Here is a 24018-nt window from a genome sequence, read left to right as displayed (position 1 = left end):
CTAGTGCATGATGATGCACGAAGTTGCACTGCATGTAAAAAGATAAATATGGCAGAGCAGTGGCTGGTCCCCTAACTCTGTGAAACTGTGTTAAAACAAGCGCAAACATACGCAAATGTGAGGCTTATGTAGAAACAGTGAGCAAACTGAATTGAACAATTTAACCAATAATAAAGCTCACAACGGAGCCCTGTGCCAGCAACCTTCAATCAGATGAGTCCTAATTGCACTCTCCTGCCTCAAGGGTGCAGGTGGGCCCTCTCCAACAAAAGATAGCCTGGTTTAGTGCTCAATTTAACAAACAGAACCAGATTCAGCAGGTCTGAATCTAATCTATACTACAGCAGACAAAAAAGTGCAACAAATCAGCAAGAACAGTTTTTAAAAAATCAGCATTATAGCAAAAATACAGTTTAAAAGTATAAAATGCAGTATAAAATTGTACTTATGTTTAGAAGAATGTAACAGATTCCTTGGATTGCACAGATGAAAACAGCAGATCAGTGGCTGTGTTTAGAATCACAGCACCTCTTGCTTGTTGTTTCTCTATACTTGAAATTCTTATGCTGCTGTTCCTGCTTATATTTCTATTTCCTTTTCTTATTGGATGTTCTTTGCAACCAAAACAAGTGTTCATCTTCCCATTATATTGTTGGTATTTGACGTTTGTCTGGGTGCAGTATAGCTTGCCATTCTATGTATTTTATGTAGCCTATTTCTTACTTTGCTTTATGTTTTTAAGCCAAGAACAAGACTAATTGACTGTAACTCACAATTCTGAAAGTGCTCATGACACTAAAGAGTATTTACCCAGGTAGATGTTTTGTCCCTTAAGACCTGTCATGGAAAGGTGTGGGGGTGGGGTTAGGGATGTAAGCAGGAAGTAGTCATTAGTCAGTTGGGGTAGTTTTGTAAGGGGAGGCTAGTATATCTAAGGAAGGGAAGTGGGAGTGTTAGGTTCTTTGTGAAGCAGTGTGAATGACTCAGCCAGCATCCAAGCAACCTAGGAAGTGCAGGTACAGAGGTGTTAGTGGCTGGACAAGGTAAGTAGGTCTTCTTTGCATAGGGGTCAAGTAGGTTAGTTTGTATCAGTTTGTTAAAATAAATAACATAAAAGAGAAATATAGCCGTAGTAGTAAAAGCATTCTGCATGGTATCTGGGAAGGAAAAGGAGATACTTTAAAATGGGGGAGATAGGGAAAGGTTGGGAGATGCAGAGGGCTCCCTGAGGGATGAAAAGGTAGGGTTGTTAAGGTAGTGTAGGATAGTTCTATATATCAACAAAAAAGTAAGGTAGAAGCATGAGCAGTGACCCCCATAGCATGCCTGCCTTGATAATGCCCTTTCTAGCTGGCAATGTGGTGCTCACTTTTACCTATGAAAGGCGTTATCAGCAGTTTAAGATTTACCTCAGAAACCTTCCTTAAGATGGAGTTGGCTAATCTGTGGGACCTGGTTTCATCAAATAGTAATACAGTTGAAGGAGCAGTAGATGGTATCCCAATAATCCAGGACCCATTCCCATGAGGCATTAGTGGACATGTATGATGCATGGGAAGTAGTAAAGTATTGATGCTCGGCATCAACATCAGAGACAAAAGGCAGCAGTTCCTCTTAGCCAAAATCTTGCTACGTTTAAAGTGCAAACAAGAAGGTAATTTAAAGGGTGTACAGGGTAGTGGGAAGAAAAAAAAACAAACAAAAAAAAAACAAAACAAAGGGAAATGCTGTAGGACTGAGACTGATGTTTTAATCTGCAACTATTGTGTAGTCATTATGGCTCCTGCAGTAGGATGGCCCAGGTGATACTGTTAAAGTGAGGGAGGACTTAGATCTGCACCAGGAATTGGTGGGGAAAAAGCATCAAGGAAATTAAAATGGCTTGGAAAGGGACTGGAGAAATGTGTGTGTGTGTGTGTGTGTGTGTGTGTGTGTGTGTGTGTGTGTGTGTGTGTGTGTGTGTGTGTGTGTGTGTGTGTGTATGCATGTATGTGTGTGCAGTTCTTTGCATGTGTTTACTACCTATGTTTGAACAGAAACCATTCAAACCAAAAGTGATCACAAACAAGTAATCAAAATACAATCTCTTGAAAAGAAAAACAAAATACCTAAATGAAAGTATGTTTCAAGAGGGAAAGCTTCCCTGCACTCCTACACCCATTGCTACTTGTATATATGCAAAGTCTGAGGTTGCATAACAGTGGGGAAAAGGCAAATTCCCCAACCCCACTGTAGTGCAATTTCATGAAATTAATTTACAGGCACTGTGCAAGCAAATTAATATTTGATGAATATGTTATATATATATATATATATATATATATATATATATATATATATATAGGTCCATTTCTATATCACTATTTCAAGACCAGAATGTCAAAAGTGCACTTTTTCGAAAGTTTACTTTGTCGAATCTCAGTTTACTGAATGTGGGATAGGTTTAGTTTGGTGTATACTGTATTGTGTACTGTCTCTTTAAGGATATTGTGGTATGGTGGTTGATGTTCGTTTATGTCTGGGGATTCAGGTAGGTTTTGAATTTTTAAGGGTTTGGGTAGAGGATTTTTTGGTTTAGATTTTTGTGGGGAGTTTTAGGGGTTGGTAGGTGAGGGTGTATGTGTCTGAGCGTTGTATGTGGTGATTTTTGTACATGTGTAGTATGTGTGTGTGTGTGTGTGTGTGTGTGTGTGTGTGTGTGTGTGTGTGTGTGTGTGTGTGTGTTATTAGTGAGTGTAAATATGACTGTTTACAATGGCAGTGTAGGGCAGATAAGAGTAGGTTTGTGTTATTTTATGTTTTTTGAGTTAGTGATACCTCGGAGATGGTATATATAAGTAGTTGGGGTGGTGTGGGGGCACACCCCCCCCACATGGAAGGTGTAGGGGGGCTTAAATGTATGGTCATGCTAGTTTGTTGAGTTACATAGTGTTTTTATGTGTTTTTTGGGAGGAGGTTTGGATTTTGTTTGTGTTTATTACTTTACAATATTTTCAGTTTTGTGATTTTGGAGTTTCAATGTTGTGAGGTGTCTGTATTCTGGTCTTGAAATACTGAAGTTTGAGTTTTCAGTATTTTGAGATATAGAAGTGAACCCTACATATATATATATATATATATATATATATATATATATATATATATATATATATATATCTATATATATCTATATATATATATATATATATATATATATATATATATATATATATATGTATGGTTCTACCTGACATAAACGAAACCCCAAAACACCGACAATGCAATCACCAAAACCACATAACCGACAGTACAAAAACACGAAACGCCACATGCCCGACAACGAAATAACCGACGGTACACAAACACGAAACTTCATACACTGCACACACCACAATCACAACAATCAACAAACAAAACACATTCCCTGTCCAAAAACCACATACACAACACAAGCACACTAAAATACCTACAAACCCACACTAAACCTCACATACACAACTACCTACAACTCTAACCCAAACCCTAACCCTAAGGTCCGTCACTACCGCACACTTACCTGACCCGCTCCGTAACCCTAACTCACTTATCCCACCCCTAACCCAAACACAATCACTACCGCACACTTACCTGACCCGCTCCCTAACCCTAACTCACTTAACCTGCCCCTAACCCAAACACAACCACTACGACACTTACCTGCCCCGCTCCTAACCCTAACTCACTTAACCGCCCTAACCCAAACACAATCACTACCGCACACTTACCTGACCCGCTCCCTAACCCTAACTCACTTAACCCACCCCTATCCCCACAGACTGTCAATATCCACACTTACCTTACTCGCACACTAACGTCCGTCACTACCGCATACTTACACAGCCTTTTCCCATGTCGGCATCCTCGGCGTCAGTGCTTTCATCCGTCGAGTCGGTCTTCTGCACTGTCAATCTTCTGGGGCCCGTCGCGTCGGTCTTCTGAACTGTCGATCTTCTGGGGCTCGCGATTTCCATGTCGATGTTCCGGCGTGTCGACTAACTGAGGTAGAACCATATATATATATATATATATATATATATATATCTATATATATATATATCTATATATATATATATATATATATATATACATATATATATTATATATATATATATATATATATATATATATATATATATATATATATATATATATATATATATATATATATATATATATATATATATATATGTATGGGTCCACTATGTAATTTTGAAATACTGAAATCCCGAAATTCAATATTTCAAAATTACATAGCCAAAAACTCAAAGTTCTGAAACCAGCAGATGCGCAAAATTCAAAATCCCGAAGCACGGAGATGTTGAATTCCCACTTCCACTGCTGCGGTGTGTGGATGTATTGGTTGAATTTAGGTAAGTTTGTGTGTGTAAATGTGTTGGTTAGGGGCTTTAATGTGTGTAAGTGTGTGTTGTGACTGTGTGTGTGTGTGTGTGTGTGTGTGTGTGTGTGTGTGTGTGTGTGTGGGTGTGTGTGAGGGATTGTAATGTGTGTGTGAGTTTTGTTTGTATTGCTGTTTGTGGGATTTCTGACTTAAAATATATAAGTAGGAGGGTGTGGGGGGCACATAGATGCATTTATTTGATTTTGGGGGGAAGTTTTGTGTTTATTTATGTGTGTACTGTATGTGTAGTGTAGTTTCGGCATTTTGAATTTCGTGGTTGTGTGTTTTTGGAATTTTGAGTTGTGCTTGGGTTTTCGGCTATGTAATTTCAAAATACCGAATTTCGGGATTTCAGTATTTCAAGATTACATAGTGGGCCTATATATATATATATATATATATATATATATATATATATATATATATATATATATATACATACATATATATAATTTTTTTTTAAATTTGTTGACCGGGTTGGTCCGGCTGAGTAGACGCCCTTTTAAAGCTGAGGCCTAGACAGAAAAGCTCCACAATAAACATATAGGCAAGACAACAACAGTACAATGTTTAAAATTTAAACGTAATAGTATAAAAGGCACCAAGTAGGGTGGCTGTGGTGGTGCGGTGATTAGCGTTGTCACCTCACAGCAAAAGGTTCTCCGATTCAATCCTCGGCTAGGGTGCCTTCTTTGCAGAGTCTGCATGTCCTCCCTGTGGTCGCATGGGTTTCCTCCGGGTGCTCTGTTTTCCTCTCACATCCCAAAGACATGCTCTAGGTGGACTGGACACTCTAAATTGGCCCTAGGCATGAGTGCGTGCGTGTGTGTGCCTTCTGTGGAAGGTTGGGTACCAGGCTGGCAACTCAACACTGTTAACCTCCACTGCTAATTTTGAGAGGACAGGTGATCCGCTGTGGTGACCCCTAACCCATAAAAGGTGAAAGAAGAAGAAGAAAGTGTAAAAGGCACCAAGGTTACATATAAGTTAAAAAGTCATTATTAAGAAGAATGTAACTAAGGATATCACTAATCATAGAAACATAGACAGTTAAGCACAGAAGTCTTGGCTAGAACAAGATAGGGTTCAAAGTTGCAGTTATTAGGTAAGAAGCAACAGAAGTTTGGAAATGTTCAAAAGTAGCGCACTATAAACTGTGTAGGAAAATAAGCCTAATTAAAATGCATGTCAGTAGAATCTGTTATGGAAAAGAAAATCTAGACTGTCACATGGTTGTGACACTTACTTTTACAGACAAAAATGTCAGCTGTTTAAGCTTCCTTCATTCTAGACCGCATATCTTAAATGTGTTAAACTAGTGTGAAATAAAGAAACAAATGAGGAAAACAATTAAATGTAGCGGGTCTTAAGTCAGATTCCATATTCCAGGAAACACAGCCATTTATGAACACTGTCAACAATGAAAGATTTGTTGCTGTCATGGTTGCATTGCAACTGGCAAAATAAATATTCTGGAATTGTGAAAAAATGAATTGATTTAAGTCTTAAGAACTGCATGTCAGGAGTTAGACTACTGAAAGATTCACACATCAAAATTCATAACTTTTTTCCTTCTTCTTGTACTTAAAGTGATCTTGTAGAAGTTCAGAATTTCCTTTTTTGATATAAGAATTTCTTTTTTTGATATAAAAAGTGAACTTCCTAAAAATATATGTTGCTGCCATACCATCCAGAGCATAACGTTGTGTTATCATTGTGCAAATTGCAAACCTTTACCACTCTGTTATTAGTACAGATGAAGTAATATCATAATTCTTGTGAGCTAATGTTTGTATGTTGTTACCATGGTGACAGAAAGGTAAGCTCTACATGGCTTTACAGATGGGAAATGGAAAACTTGTTTGGTGCATTTTGAAACAGGACATCAGTATAGTAGTTTTCTGTGATAAACACTATTCTATAATACATAATTGGTCAAGTGAATGAATGACAAACATTTGGCATACAAGCTAACATAAAAGTAACACAGTATGGCAAAACAGTATTGAATTACAATAGTCCAGCTTGCTGTGAAAAAAATCATAGCAGGGACCAGCTATATCCAACTGATAACAGCTGCAGCAGATTGACAGTTTCAAGAAAGACAATTTTGTTCTGTAGCTTTCCTTGTTGGCATTTCTTCTCATTTTGAAACTACACCACCAAGAGTGTCATTCAAAGTTCTGAACTTTATGGGGGACGGGCAGTCACAATGAAAGTACAGCAGGGATTATGCCTTAAAATGTCTAACCTTGGTGCTTGATTTCTCTGGGAGGTGCAAAAGAAAATTAAATTGCTTGGTACTTCCTCCACTTTGAAAGCGGAGAAATAATGGCACTAATTTGTGATAATCCCTATTTTATGATACCCATTGGTTTGGAATGTGTAAAACAGTATACAGAGGCTCAATAAAAATGAACTGCACTATTATCTGTTCTGTAATCTTTATTTACTTTCTTGTATTTGCACAATATAGTGGTAGTGAAAATGCTTTAGCCAAGGTGTATTAATGTAATTAAGAGGATGGAAAATATATTTTTCAGAATGGAAGTGAGACACTTTCTTTGTGCTTTCTGGTGAAGGGAAAGATACAACATTTTCAAGTGATTCTAAAATGAAAAAAATGGCATTGTAGTTTTAAATAAAAAATGCATAATTTAATGAGTTGCCTAGAGACAGAAAATGCACTTAGTGCTCATTGGTGACTTGCCAGTATGTTTGATATATATTAGCTATGTTTCAGTTTTTGACTGAATACAGAGCAGTTAATTCTCAAAGCTTTTTCAGATTTTTGAAGTTGGTGTATTTTATAAACCTTGGTGAGCATGACTGAAGGTTTGGGAATTCAAGTGGAACTGTCCTATAACCCCTCACAGAATAATTGGAGGAGTGAGCGAGTGGCCAATTTTCTGAGTAGAGACTACTCCACTACTCTCTGTACAAGTACCTACACATGAGCAAGGAGATGGTGGAGTAGAGGAAATACAGAATGGACTGTTATCCCAGTGGCCAATTTTCTGAGTAGAGACTACTCCACTACTCTCTGTACAAGTACCTACACATGAGCAAGGAGATGGTGGAGTAGAGGAAATACAGAATGAACTGTTATCCGAGAAGGTACACACCCATGAAAATGGTTTATTTCACTTGAAAAGACTGCAGTGTCAGCGGCTCCATTTAGAAGCATGCTGTACTCTTAGGATAATTCTGAGGGGGATGAGAGTACGTACGTGGCATACATTTGGGGATTCCTATCCAGATCTGCTTGCTAAATGGAAGTGGATACATTTAGACACAGGCTACTCCTACATACATCTTTTACTTGATTACTTTGTGCCTATTGAGAGAGATTTGTGTGGGAAAATACGTGCTTTGCAGGAGGAAATTTACAGTGTGGCTAGAGATGATATAGTGGATTCCTGCATTGATGAAATATTGGACAGAGTTTCTTTTTATGAATGTAATTTGATGCAGGTTGAATGGAAAAAACTACAAAGGGACTTGCACAACTTTGCTAATAATTATGTATTTACATGACCGAGATCCAATGTGAATCTAAAAATATGATACATGGTTCAATAACCAATGAGAACCAGATATCAGAGAGGCTTGCCCAATCGAATGTGAGAGGAGGGGCTGGAAGGGCCATGCATGTGTCAAGCATTGCTACATCAGAGATGAGTGTAAAAACGTCTGCTAATACTGAAGCTGCATTAACTACTGAAGCAAGCTCAAGTACCTCGGTTTATAGTACTAGTGTAGTATAGTATATAGTTTATAGTAATGGTGAAGGTCTGCAAACCAGTTTACGTGGTCAAGAACAAGAAGGGCTCACCGAGCCAGTAGAGAGGTGTAGTGACAAGAACTTTAACTCACTGCAGGTTTTTTCCAAGCTTCCCTTGCCATTTTGGAAGAAGGCAAGGAATCCAGAGGATGTGTCAGAACAACGTGCAAGAGGCAAAAAGAAGCAGTCGTTCGAAGAACTGAATGTGAGGACTTTGAAAAGAATGTGGAATCAGGACATTTAAATTTGGTAAGGAACATTTCTGATAGACCTTTAGCAAAGTTTGAACTGAATGTATTGAACAGGGGTTTAACCTTTATTCCCGCTACGCAGGCAGATGTGACTGATATTTTAATTGATTTACAGTTATTTGTTAGAAATGTTGCTTTGAAACTAACTTTTGATAAGTCTGCAGATTGTAATTTTGGGATTTTTAGAAACCCAGTGCTTATGCCCCACAGACCCACCCTGTCCTAGAGGGTTTTTACTGTTTATGTGAAGAAGAGATTTATGGGCTGTTAGGCAACAATAAAAGGAGAAAAAGTTTTGAGAACTTGAAATTTGAAGAAAAAGAGCTTTGACGGCATTGCAGAAAGACTTGCCCATAGTTATTAAACCTACAGACAAGGGTAGCTCTGTTGTGGTGATGAACAGGTCACATTATTTCACCACCATCAATAAGTTGTTACAAGATGTTAAAATGTATCAGTTGATTGATATGAATGTGATTGGAAATTTAGGAAAGGAACTGTTAAGGTTATTAAGTGGGTATGCAGAGACTGGCCTCATGAACAGGGAATTGTTTTGATATTTTGTGGTGGACAAACCATTAGTTCCATCCTTTAATGGGTTACCTAAGGTACATAAGGACCCTTTTAAACCACCATTTAGACCAATAGTTGCAGGGGCTGGTTGGCTCACAGAGCCAATTTTCATTTATGTGGAAAAACAAATTCATCCAGTGGTGGAGCAGTTTCAAACAGTACTACGAGACACTAAGCAATTTTTACAGGACCTTTATTTGTTCCTGGATAATGATGTAAATGTGTCCTCCCTACTGTTGGTTACAATGGATGTAACTTCATTATTCACAGTAATCCCCAATGTGGATCGGATAGAGACCATGAGAAGAGTTTTGTGAGGCAACGGAATCTATGACTCCCATAAAGTAGACTTTTATATGCCTTTTGTTGAATATGATTTTGGAATATAATGTTTTCACCTTTGAAGGGAGATACTATAGGCAGGTTTCTGGCGTAGTTATAGGAACATCATGCGACAATAGCTACGCCAACCTGGTGATGTTGGGGTGGGAAGAAGAACATGTTTTTGCTGCCCCATAAGTAATTTGAATGGTTTTACTGGGAGTTTGTAGATGACTTGTTTCTGTTGTAGTCAGGGACTGAGGTACAACTGTTAGCATTTATAAGCTACATGAATAATAGTAGTCCTTTCTTGAATTTTACCTTTAAGTGTTCTTTGAACCATATAGAGTTCTTGGATGCTCAGATTTTCAAGGATGAAAACAATAGAGCACAAATTAGGGTGTACAGGAAAGAATGTTTCCGCCCCACTTATGTACATCAGAATAGCATGCATCCCAAACACATCTTTAAGAATGTGCTTAAGGGACAAACGGTTAGGACTAGTAGGTTAACAGCAAAAGACGAATACTTCCATCAAGGATTAGAGTAGGTAAAAACTGAATTCCTTCTGAGAGGGTATAAGATGAGTGAGGTATAGAAGACATAGGATCTGGTGAAACTTAATAGAGATACGTATGATAAACCTTATTTTGCCTCAGCTAAGATCAAGACAGCAGTTGAAGAGAAACCCCATGATGTGACATTCACTTTAACATATTCTAATGATTAGATTTTTGACAAGTATTGGCATGTTTTACAAGTTGATCCTAAGATAGCAACAGTGGTGGGAGATAAACCTAGATATGATTATAGGAATAAGAACTCCCTGAAATACAGATTATGTTACCCCAAGAGTGTGGGTAAAGCAGAAGCACAGAGGGGTGACAAGGGTACCTATAGGTTCAAAGGGTGTGCATATTGTGAATATGTAGAGGTGACAGATGTTTTTATGCACCCACTCACTGGCCAGAGATATGATTTGATGTCCTCTGCTGACTGCAACACTAAAAACTAGGTCTATTTAGCACAATGTTCATTCAGCACATCGTTTTATGCAGGCAAGATGAACAGGTGCTTAAGGGAGAGGATTAGAGATCATTTCTATTGTGCATGCAAAGGTTTGAATTATAGTACCATAGCTAAACATATAAATGCTACAGGTAGTGATCATGTTTTCAAGTTTTTAGTTTACATCAGGGTGATAGGAATGGCGACTTAATAAACAGAACTGAGGAAGTGTAACTTAGATAGATTTTGAGACTGAGAACCCATTTTGGCTCAGGTCTCAACGACCATATTTCCATTAAGCTTGTTAGCATGTAGCTTAAGAAAAAAATTGTTTTTAGTAGTTAGTGCAACAATGTTTTTCATCATACTTGTTTATATTGAAAAAATTACATGGAGCTGCTTACTGCTTGGTGTGATGGATTTGCAGTGTTCTTATGACACTCAGTCTTGCTGGCTGGATTCTGCTAAAAAAAAAAGTCTGATTATTATTGCATTTCACAGTGTTGCATACAGAAGAAACTTGCAGATACACACTGATGAGAGAATATACTTTGCAGCATAAACAACTGGATTTATACAGCTATATATATATTTTTTTAAATTTTTTTTGGAGAAATTGCCCTGCAAAACAATATACTAAACTTCCTTGTTTTAACATGTCTTGTAAAGAGACCAGCTTTTTCTGACAGTGTGAATATCCTGTAACAGTGTCCTGATGTCCCTTTAAAAGCAGATTTTACATCCTGTTTGAGTCTGTAAAGAAAAAGTGTCCATTCTCTTTAAAATTCTTTAAATTTTTTTTTTTGCTTTTGCTCTTACCCTGTTTTGGTCTGTAAGGGGAAAAATGTCCATTCAACAATTCCTTTTTCAAGCCATGGTAATTTATATGTTATGTGAATATTTATACAAATACATATTTTCTAGTATTTGATGTGTTTTTGAAGAATAAGAGTTTGTAGCATTTAGTTAATGATGAATTGCCATTTAACAATTGTTATTTAATGAGTTGCCTAGAGACAGAAAATGCACTTAGTGCTCATTGGTGACTTGCCAGTGTGTTTGATATATATTAGCTATGTTTCAGTTTTTCAAATGTGGGTCTATATTAGAACACCGACATTTCAAAACATTGAGTGTTCTAATATCGACCTGTTTTCAGCGAACGCTGAAAATATCGAAGAAACAGAAAACCAAATTTTTTCCTAGGGAAAGAATTCAGTTGTCCATTTCTGTTGCTTCAGTATTTTCAGTGCTGTGGTGGAAAGTTACGAGTTGGGTTCAGGTAAGTGTGTGATTGTGTGGACGTGAGGGTTTGGGCGGGTTAGGTGAGTTAGGGTTAGGGCGCGGGTCAGGTAAGTGTGAGATTGTGTTGACATGAGGGTAAGGGCGGGGTAGGTGACTTAGGGCATGGGTGAGGTGACTGTGCAATAGTGACGGACCTTAGGGTTAGGGTTTGGGTTAAGGTAAGTGGATAGTTAGTGGTGTATGTATAGTTTAGTGTAGGGTTAGGTGTAAGAGTTTAGGTGTATGTGTGTGGATTGCTGTTTGTTTGGTGTGCTTGTGTTGTGTGTATGTGTTTTGGAACAGCAAATTTTTTCCCTAGGAAAAAAATTGCTGTTCTGTATGTTCGATGTTTAAAATTTTCGATTAATAGAGTTCGATATTAGAACACTCGAAGTTTTGAAACTTCGGTATTCTAATATAGACCTGTCAAATGTGATCTGATGAAGCAATTCCATTGCGAAAGCGCTTATCTTTTTATTAAATATTCCATTATGTTTTATATATTGGGCTTGGTGTTTGTTCTCCCCAGCTGTGTATCTGCTCCTGTATGCTATACACGTTTGTTTTACATTTTGACTGAATACAGAGCAGTTAACTGCCAAGATTTTTTCAGATTTTGAAATTAATGATATATGCTTTAATAACTACTACTACTTCGCACAATCATTCATTTCTGCAGTGGTTATCTTTGCTGAAAGATTTCTTTGTAGTTTTAATTAGTTGCATACTATCCACCAGAGAGGATCAGAATGAAGCAAAGTGTTGCATATGCTCATAAGTCAATGAAGACATAAAGCCTGTCTTATGAATGCACTTAGCAAAATATTCAGATAAGCCTTATGTTTTTCTTCTGCTAAATTACTTATAAACTTTAATAGATTTTCCCAGACCTATATCTGAGATAATCTGTGCCCTGGTTATGTCCCCAAATTATGTCTCTCCAACAAAGCTAAGGAAGACAAAAAACTCTTCCAAAATCAAAGTGGGCCAAAAAAAATGTCAACAAATGGTCAATTGTGTCCCGTCATATTTGCTCTATTCACAAGCTACAGTCACTTTAATGTGTACAATGTCACAAACATCTGCCTCTTACATACATTATATGAATGAAAATATGTTACTTTTGCAAAAGTCAGTGGGTGGATATAGCAAAGACCTACAATGCACGTGCATACTATCTGTTTGCTATCTACACATGCAGGCCACCATTTAAGCAACCATGAAACTAACACTGTGGCTGTTTAAATGCATACCAAGTATGCTTGTACTTGTAGCCAAGGAATGAATGACACATTGGCTAACCCACTGATCATGCCTCCTAACAACGTATTCCTGGGAAAGGTACTCACTTAATCACACCCTTGTACATCTCTGGACTTACCAAATATAATTCTGACTACTAACATCATTTGGTCAACAGTGGACAACCAAGAACAATTAGCTTAGGTACTAAGGGTTGTATAACCCAGATTAGATGCTTGATTGACAGATTATCAATAGTATTTACTGTTTACAAAATATACAGTTTGCAGAATGATAGTAACTACAATTTGCAGAGGTCAAAACGCAGTACAGTGCATATCTGCATGGATGTAGCTGCCAGGAATTAATATGCAGTAGGGCACCTTAGTAGTCCTTTCATAGGGATGCCCCAGATTACTGGTATCTGATTATTTGTTTAGCTGGCACTTCTGCAATAGTTTTGTCTGTGGGAAGGGATACCTGTCAGACATGATATGCTGTCATCCATTTCTTAAATTGCTCATGATTTCATGTGCAGCTTTAGGTCTTCCTCTACATTCTTGCTGTATACCTCATACCTTTGTGATATGCTACAGGGTATCACTTCTGTGTAGGAGGAAGGCCTCCATCTTTGCATATCAAAGGGCTCAAGCATGCCTGTTTTCCATTACAATAGCCTTACCCAGTGCTTACATTTATTAAAATCACCCTGCAACTTGATGCAGTACCTCCATAGCATAGTATATTATACTAGTATAAGATATCATTATGGCATAACCTAGGGGTAGCTGGTTGTCAAGGGACAACTATCTTGCAGTTAGCACAGAGGACTAAATGTCTGAGCTATTAATGAGCTGCTTCTTGTGCCCAGGGTAGAGGGTTTAATTCCTTTCACCTTCATTTGCCTATTGTGCAACCATGAGAAAGTCACTTCACCAGGATGTGCTCTAAGGTCACCCCATAAAAAGGAAAATTTGCCCTGTGGACCTACCTAGTCAACAAAATAGGTAAAATAAATAAAAAAGGTAACAGCGTTAAGTGTTGGAAACTAGGAAACTAATTGCATGAACAAAGCAGAAGTTTAAAAATAATGTGAAAAGTGAATACTACACCACATGACGGCTGTGCTGTATCATAAGCAGGTAATATAATTTCAGAAGGAAAGACAGTCTCATGCAGAAGGGCTATTTATGTCTGACAAAAAGTTTAAGAATAATTAAAACAACTGATATGTGCAGGTAATTGCCTGCACTTCCATTTAATGTTCAGTACACTAAACACGTTTCCATGCATCATTACAATGACATTGTCACTGTCCAGGCTACACAGTACCTATGCAACGTCATTAATTCATCTTAGAAAAGTAATCGCTGTATAAATGATGACACCTTACCATAACTAGCACTATAGCCTTAGTGAGCAAACATTAATCACTTCCAGTGATCAGCAGTCCATTCCACATACCCACCACTCTCTTTGCACCCATTGCTCCCTTACTCCCTGTGTCGCACTGCTGTGCTCACAGTGCACAATGTTTCATGTAGAACTGCATCCACACTGGAAATCAACAACATTTTCCATGAAAAAGCTATTCTTTCAATCCTTTTAAATAGTGGAAAGCATCTGGAGAAACTCAGTGGAACGCATATGATACTTAATTACTCAAAGACTGTGCATTTGGACATTTTGTACAGTGTAGTTCTTCAGCTAGCTAACCGAAATTCCATAATTAATTTTGTTTTGAGTTCTTTTACAAATAGTTTAATATGAGATTGTTAAACAATCATATGTCATGTGATTTGAAGCTTTGCTTGCCAACTTAAAGTGTCCTAAATTAATTTTCCTTTTTTATTTTGCCAGTTAAAAGTCCTTTTCTTGAGTAATTTACATAATGATGTTGACACAGATAGCATGTAAAGTGAATTTAAATTGAGCAATGAAATATTGCAGGGTAATATACTACGCAATATAATACAATTTTTATTGAGCGCTACGCAACCTATCAAAATATATCAATAAACAACAAGAAATAGTAGGCTAAGACAAGCCAACTCATTGTTCATTATTCACAAAGCATAGGATGTGCATACTACTATAATGTCAAGTTGTGAGGAAACACATTGCTACACAGACTAGAAGTAAGGCTGATAAGCAGAGAACAAAGGGAAAACCTGCTGGATATGCTGACTTTAGAAAATGTTTAAGGGTTTTATAAGGCAGGTGTGGCAGTAGGTCAGGATAAATGGAGTGCGGGTACTGCAGAAAATAATAACAGGCAGAAATAGACTCACTTGCACTGGGAACTTATTATAGTTGCAGGAGTACCAATATTTTTACTGTTGCAGCAGTGATATCACCTGTGGCATCTGTGACAGATAGCCCTATGGTTGTCCTAATTTCCAGAGATTAGTACCCTTCCTTCTTGATGCGAAATGGATACCCTCCTGCTTGGATGTTGGCACATTTGTGCTGTAAGAGCAACATCCACCCATGCCATCTTATTTTTTGTCTTTCACAAGTCTTCCAGGTAGAATATGTTCACATGTATGACATCTCAACAAGAAGAACCCCAAAATGTATCTCTTCTTCTAGATCACCCTGAAGAGGGGAAGTGCACTGCAAGGGTATTCAAGATGGAAGACAGAGGAATAAGGGTGCAGGTATCCATCCTATTGCTAGGATGTCCACATGAAAGGAATAAGAGGGTAGAAAAATATTGCTGCATATTTCAATATCTACAACTATGTTAAGTGCCTAACATAGTTGAACTGTGTTCATCATTTTGTGCACTGATGCAGTACTGTTAAAACATGGGATGATTCCTGTATAATGCATACATAGTCCTTTATGGTGCTAACATACAGTTGTCAATGGTCTGTCTGCTAGCATAAAATTCATCTGCTTATCTCTAGAAACCAGAGTAATGTAACTGCATACATTATTCCACATACCTGCTTAGCAAAGTGCACCTGAATATAAAAGCCAGTGCACTTTTTCTGGCAGCCTAAGGTCACTACTTCTCTTCTGTTGTTTGCTTATTACCATATCTCAGTCAGTCTGAACAGGAAATATTTCCATTGCAATAAATGGAATACAAATTCACATGCCTGTTGCTAACAATTTGCATAATAAGTGACCATGTCCAGACTTTTATAAGATCTTTGCATATCATTGCACAAACACACACACACACACACACTTATATATATATATATATATATATATATATATATATATATATATATATATATATATATATATATTTATAACTAAAGCTTCGAATGTGACACCTTTGAGCACAGAAATACTGCAACTGGTATATTGCAAGCCAGGAATGCCAAGGACCAGAAGGGCAAAGCATATTGAACACATAGTCTCTCAACCTGCATGGAGAAAGAAACAAGTGCTAACAGAGGTTCAGAAGTGTGGTGGGGACAATTTCAGCTACTCCATTATGTGGTCCACGGCATTCCCATCAATATGTATATCTCTGTCTCCAAAGTCATCAGCATCTATGAAGTTTTTCAAGAAAAAACGTCATGTCACATTGAAACTTCCATTTGAGATAGTTATAATGCATCCTTTAATTTCCTGTCACATATGTCTGCATTGTATAAAGAGATGTTTTTATTCCCAAAAAGCTGCTTGACTAACATCACATGTCCTCATTGTAAATTATACCCCATAATTCTTATTCAAGTAGCATTACATGGGATGCCATGTTTTGTTTCTGTTTCCAGTCTTGTGATCTGATGCACCTTTCCTTTCTGCAGTCTCTGATGTGAAGGAAGTCATGTCATGGAAGTGGTAATAAAATGAGGTTTGATGACGTTTTCTGTGTCAGATCAGTTGCCTCACATCATTTTGAGCACTTCCTCTGTCCAGTGAATCTTGTTCATTGTGACAGTCCTGATGACTTTGCTGATGGTGGCCGAATCATCTATCATGCCATTGGCCTGAGGATAACGGGGACTGATATTTCTCTGCTGTAGTCAAAGATTCTGACGCAAGTGCTTAAAATAAGAAAACCTATGTGGCAGTCTTTTGTCAGACTTCAGTACCTTTGGTAATCTAATTGAAGAGAAGACATTATCTAGAAGAGGAATAAATATGCTTGCTGATGTGGATGTTACTAGCTCAGTAAAAAAGGAATTTTGACTACTCATTCACCGAGAATATTATGTACCCAAAGCTGTTTTTGCGGTGAGGCCTCTTGATAGTTCATATGTTTTCACCAGCGTACTCTTAGTCTGGTAAGTGTTACAACAACACTGCATACATTTTCAGTGAACAGCATGTGTCATGTGATCACTTTCAGTAACCACATTTTGTTCTTCACGATAGCCTTAGTTTCTGTAATGCCTGTATGTGCTTCATGGGTTATTTCAATTGTTCCTCTTTCAAGTAAACTTTGAGTAACCAGACATAGGTTATCTATTTAAGCCATCAGCTTGAAGATTAGTTTCATAGATTCATTGGTTAGTTGGTGTTTACTAGGCTAACAACCACAGGGGTCTTTTTAAGCCAAGCCATGCAACCATAATCTCTGACAAATTCCGCTACTCTTAATAAATATAAGCAGGGGCTTGGGAGGTGAAACATTTACAAGCAGGTGCCTGGGAAATGAAGCATTTACAGACTGCCTGTGTCTATTAGAGACATAGGAGCCAAACCAAGGATGAATTTTCTGCTGCCCATCCAGTTGTCCAAGTTACACTGGAATTGGGTTAGGTAGGAATTCTGCTTCATGTGGATTGGGAGCCTGTTCCAGAGAAGTGGAAGTCTCTCAGCAGGTCCTATTTATATCACAGGCAATGTTTAAGTCTTTTGAACAAGTAACTCTGGTGCTGTTTGTTTTGTGGATATGCAGGAGGTACATCATAGTGGGGTCTGACAATGACTTTTATGCCAGGCAGAGATCTCCCCTCAACATCCTGTAGGATACAGAATGCATGGATAGGGCCTTGTGGTGGTCTGCATAGGACATGTTACTTACACCCTGTATTCTTTTATTGAGGAACCTCTGAAGGCATTCCAATTGTTGGATATGCTTGGTTAGGTATATATCAAAGGGAGCACTGTACTTAATGATGAGTCTGATGAATGATGAATACAGTGGAATAATGACTTCCTTGCACCTAGATGCTACACCATTTTTAATAAGTTGCACAACATAGAATGATTTTCTTACTGCTGAGGACACGCAATGGTCAAAGGCTAGATTACTATCTATGTGTGTCCCTAAGTCCCTGACTACTGGGTCAGCCCTTATGTGTGTATTGTCAATATGATAGTTACCAGGGTGGAGTACTTCCCAAAGGATAATATTATGCATGTCTTGGCATTTAGTTTTAGTTGATGACTCTGACACCAGTTGTTTCTGTGTCAGCTCTTCCCAGAGAACATTTGTGTCAGTGTGGGATTCAATGACAGCTTCTAATTTGCAATCATTTGCATGTTTAGTCATCCAGAGGCTATTGACATTGACTTCTGAGAAGTAAATGCCAAAAAAGGAGCACCCCCAGAACCAGTCCCTGAGGTACTCCACCTGAGACTGGTCTCATTGAAGAGGTGGTCTCCCAATTCTAACTACTTGGGTTCTGTCTGTGAGCCATCTGGCTATTCACTGTGTGACATAAGGGTTTGTACTGAACCTCTTAAGTCCGTCAACTATGCCTGAGTGGGGCACTGTGTCAAATGCCTTGCAAAGGTCAAGGTAGGCAGTGTGAACAATTTTGTCCTAATCCTTTGTTTTGGTGTCCTTCTCAAAGAAGTTTACCAAGTTGACTAGGCATGACCTATCCTTGATAAAACCAAACTGGGTTGGGTACAGTGTCTGGAGGTTTCCTATGTTATTATTGATGGTTTCCATGATGATTATTTCCATGGCTTTGCACATGAGACTAGTGAGACTTATGGTTCTGTAGTTTCTAGAATCTGTAGATGGCCCACCTTTGTGCAGAGGGATGACTGTTGCTGTTCTCAATTCCTGAGGCATGAAGCCTGTCTGGAGGCTACAGTTAAATAGCACTTCCAGATGGCCTGATAGGTCATATTTCAGGGTTTGTGTACAGTTAACAAAAAGAAATATCCACGAACTGCTAAATATCAAATGTAAAACATCAAAACCTAACATTACTGAATGTGTATAACTTCAAAAAATCATTCATTGAATGGCCATAATTGGCCAACAACCAGGAAGTAATGTGATGTATAAGGTAAGTAAAGGGAACCTTTTAAATTTCCCTTTTCCCCACTGCAGTGTGATCTCGGAGTTAGCATATGTAGTAAGGAGGGGGGCTGTGCCCCCCACCTTGGTTGATTTTGCTCACAATATTTGCCAACCATGTCCATTTGATGAATGATTTTTTGAAGTTATACATGTTCGGTAATGTTACATTTTGATGTTTTACATTAGATATTTCACAGTCTATGGATATTTCTTTTTGGTAGCTGAACATAGACCCCATGTTTCATGCTAAGGCATCTTGAGATATTGCCTGTGCTAATTGATGCAGCGTTCTTGGCATTTCCTGAGGGAAGATTGAAGGGGAGAGAGGGGTAAAGTTGGAGCTGAATTTGTCAGCCAGTAGGTTTGCTATATCTTCTGGCTCAGTATAGGTAGCTATATTTATAATGAGCTCTGCATACAATTGTCTATTACCTTTGAGGTTGTTTACATAGTTAAAGAGTGCCTTGTGGTTGTTCTTAGCATGGGAGGCCAAATTTGCCTCCAGTCTAGCTTTGATAGACTTTATTTGTCCTCTGAGTTGTTTGTTTAGTTTGATGAGAGTGGTTTTATCCTGCTGGGTGCTGCACTTCCTACTTTTTGCCATGATTTTCATCCCTCTGTTAAACAGCCTATTGATGTTGTGATTCCAAAAGGGTGGCTTGTTTTTTGAGTTAGTTCTGTACTTCTGTCTGGTGGGTACAGCTGTCTCTATGCAGCTATTAACATGCTTGTGTAGGGTTTTTGTGAACAGTAGCAGTTTTCTCAGGTTTTATGAGGGATTAAAATGTTGTTAGGTTATCACTTAAACATAGGAAGTTAGCCTTATAGTAGTTCCAGAATATTCCAAGGTTAGCTAGGGTTCCAGGTTTTATTTTTAATTCAAAAGAGACGATTTTGTGGTCTGACTTCACCAGAGAAGGCATTATACTAGGTGGTGTGCAGCACTCTCCCATATTAGTGAGGACCAGATTCAGTATGGTTGCACCCCTTGTTGGTGCACTGACAATCATTTCCAGGGAATTTGCATTTACAAAATCTAGGAATCTCTGTGCCTGTACATTTGGTGTTGTATATGTTTCCCAGTTAATAGTGGGTTAATTAAAGTTGCTCATGAATATGGTATTGGGTTGGATGGTGAGTGCTTCCAATAACTTTAAACACATGGAATGGGTTTCCTGGGTCATACAGGGGGACCTATAACTTGCAAGGAAATGGTACTGGATTTTGCCTATGATGATTTGAGCATGTTGATGCTCAATTGCATTGTCCTGTTTGACCAGCCTTGAGGTATATTTATTTCTGATGTAAGTAAAACACCTCCAGCTTTAGTCACGGTCTGTGTAGTAGCTGGTGTAAATGTGTGGAAAGCATTATAACCTTGCACTCTCAGTGTGCTCTCTGTGGTTTTAAACCATGTCTCAGTGACTTCACAGGCATCAGCATTCTGTAGGGTGAAAAGAGCTTCTAGGAGTGGAATTTTTATTTAGACACCTAGCATTGAGAAATAACACCTTTAGATTTTCTTGGTTTTGATTTTCTATGTCAGAGGTACTTTCAGTTTAGCATTGCCTAAAAAGGGCAGTACGGAGAGGACAGTGCTTTTGCTAATACTAGAAAGCCTAGTGGGGAGAGGTGCAGACCATTCCTGGGAAAGTAGTGTGGTCTGTTGACCATCTCCTTCCATGCTGACAAATATTACACCCCCTTAGAATGACACCAGAAACTAAGGCAATTATTAAAGTCAGTCATCCTTTGCTCATATTGTGGCATTATCCTATAATGGATGGCTTTCTATCATTCTCCTCTCCTGGATACTTCCTTCATTCTTTGGAATAGCATACTCTTTTTTTCTGTTTCTTGTTTTACTTCACTTAATTCAGTCTCCTGTTGACTGCGTACTTAGCAATAGTCTAGTCTTTCATAATTGTATGTCTCTCTTTCTCTCCCTCTCTTGGTGATTTAAGATCTGAGTGAAAATCCACTGAAAGGTTGCCTCCTTTTTCACTCTTGAGTGATGCCTTAAACTTGAAAACCATTAACCGCGAGGTCCATCTCTCTGTGCATAGTCGTAGTATGGATATGGGGTTGTTGAAATAGTCTCTAAGTGCTGGTCATCTGATAGGCCGAATAGTCATTTACAAACAGACACGCATGCAAGGGTGGACTGGATTGCTGTCTCCATGTGCAATGGAAACAGCAACCTCATCTGGAGGAACTTAAGTATCTTGGGTTCTTGAACCTATATGTGGAGATGACCAGGAGAATGGCTAGTGAATACATATGTAAGTACATTTCTTAATTCTGATAAAAAAAAAGAAATTTAATTACATTTCTATTTTCATATACATTGTTGCTATTTCTTCTCCTTATTTATTTATACTTCTATTTTGAGACTGTTGACTCAATGCAATTAATGCATTTAGCAGAGAATTTATGGGTCGATGATCAAAAATATAAATTTTTGGAAAATATTCATTTTTATAATGGTTATTTTTGTAAGATATGAGAATTTCATAGTTGTCCCTCTTTGAATATCAAACCGAAAAAGCATCCGCCATTTATAAATGTTTTGGTTGTTAGCAATGATACTGTTATTATTGAAAGTCAGACCTAAATAAGTACACAATTGTTTAATTTGTAAACCATCGAGTTTTATAGACTCTAAACAATTGCTGTTAAAGTGGAGTTGAAATAAATACGATTTCTCTAGAGTCATTTTATATTATACAAATATTTTATATGTATGAATCAACTTTGGTAGGTCAGTGGTCAGATGAGTGATATATATGTTTACATAATCTGCAAACACAGTAAAGTTGATTTTGTAATCTACGTATGTTGGAATATTATAGTTTGATTTATGAATTAGATTATAAAGAGAGGCTCTGTGTGTAGGTTAAATAAATGCAGTAAACTTGGACAGTCCTGTCTTACGTATATGGGAAATGAAATAAGATTAGTTGTGATGTTGAATACTAATTAAGAATATTTACATGTTCCAAAAATATATTTAGGCATCCAAATTATTTCATAACTAAGAAAAAAAATAATATTTACTTTATCAAATGCTTACAGTGCATTGATTGGTAATGCAAAATAATCTTTGTTATCACTGCAACATACATTTTGAAGAGTGTATGATGTAAGAGATTGATCTGTTGCTTGTCTGTTTGTAAGGAACCCAGATTGATAAGGATGAACAATTGTGAGCAGGAGGTTCTTCATCCTGTTTGCTAGTATGGTGGTTAGAATTTTCATGTCTATGTTTATAAGCACAATGTATCTGTAAGTTGTTATGTTTCTAGGATATTTATTTGGTTTATGCAGCTGAATTGCTTCAATGTAGTTTTAAGTATAGGCAGTGGCATAGCTGGGGAGGGCAGAAGGGCGGCCCGCCCCGGGCGGCACTTTTGGGACTGTCAACTTTTAATTAAAATAAAAAATGTACTGTTTAAGGGTGTTCTTTAAGAACAGTTCTGTAGCATCATGATTGTGTGTGAGTTGTTCTTCCTGTCCACACGCGCACAATTTCAAAACATTTATAAGGAGAGTTTTCTAATTGCTGCTGCCCATTTTAATTCTTCCACCACTGCCATTTGAGTGAGGACAGCGAGAGTTTTTAAATGCTGCTTACAACAGCCGATGCTGCTGCTTACATTTGTTTTTGATATTTCCTGCCTGATGTAATTCTTCTGCTAGTTCTGCCCAATGTAATTGTGTGTGTGTGTGTGTGTGTGTGTGTGTGTGTGTGTGTGTGTGTGTGTGTGTGTGTGTGTGTGTGTGTGTGTGTGTGTGTGTGTGTGTGTAAAATGCCCCAGTTAGGTATACTTGGTAGTTAGTGTTACTCAGGCTCAGACACTGTAAAAAGAGGCTGAATTTTCTACCCATACCACCACCTGTTATTCAAGCTCTCAACTGTCCAGATTTTCACAGAATGTCTGGAATGTTTGGCTCATACTTTTGGTCTGTTCCTCTTAAAATTTCTGGTTTTCTGGCAAATTAGTGAGAACTGAATTCACTAAATTATGATAGCCATTTAAGTTTCAGTCTTCCTATCTTTCAGGAAGTACATGGTAACACAAAACCCTTTAGTCTAGCAACCTTTTAAGATTATATAAGAAATGTTTAAAATGTGTCCCTGGTTTTGGTCTTTGTCCCCCCCCCCAATAAATGTTGGCTTTTTCCAGATTTCTTGTACTGCAAAGTTGAGAGAGATTTAGTTGAGTATCAAGTGGATTTTACAAAGAGCTGAGAGTTTCAGGGGAATGGAAGTTTGCATTGTTAGTAGCACAAAAGGCAGTATACTTACCTTTGGTTCAGAAGGCTGTGGGTTCTACTCCCACAGTATGTAGATGGATTGCTGATATTGTACTGTGTTGTAGTTTAATGGGAGTGGATGCTGCAGTCTTTGAATGTCCTCTTTCGAAGGAGATACCTAGTAAGTATGAATCTGTTATCAGTTTGCCATCCATTCCCTATTGCAATATTACTAGTTTATCATTTTTTTAAATGTAATATAGGCAGTTTATTCTTCAGGGGCGACAGGCACTTTATTTGCAGATGAAACAATGAAATATAAAGTTGTTTGCTAGCAGCAACTTCTTAATTAGTTACAGATCTCTCCCTGAATAATACTACCATCTCAACTGAACCCTGCACCAAACTCCTAGGTGTTATAATTGACGACTATCTCAAATTCGATCTATATACTCAGCAATGCATTAAAAAGACCCATCAAAAACTAGGCCTGCTATATAGACATAATAAATACTTTACAAATGCCTCCAGACTCTCCCTGGTACATACCTTTTTGCTCCCCACATGGCTCTATGCTGCCCCTATTCTCACACACCTCCAATCAAATATTCTCACTAAACTAGAACTTACCTATAACAAAACAGCTTGA

Source organism: Protopterus annectens, chromosome 9.part0 (assembly GCF_019279795.1).
Source record: "Protopterus annectens isolate FY-2018-M chromosome 9.part0, PAN1.0, whole genome shotgun sequence".
In the NCBI taxonomy this organism is placed as follows: Eukaryota; Metazoa; Chordata; order Ceratodontiformes; family Protopteridae; genus Protopterus; species Protopterus annectens.
Note: the sequence above shows the minus strand (reverse complement) of the source record.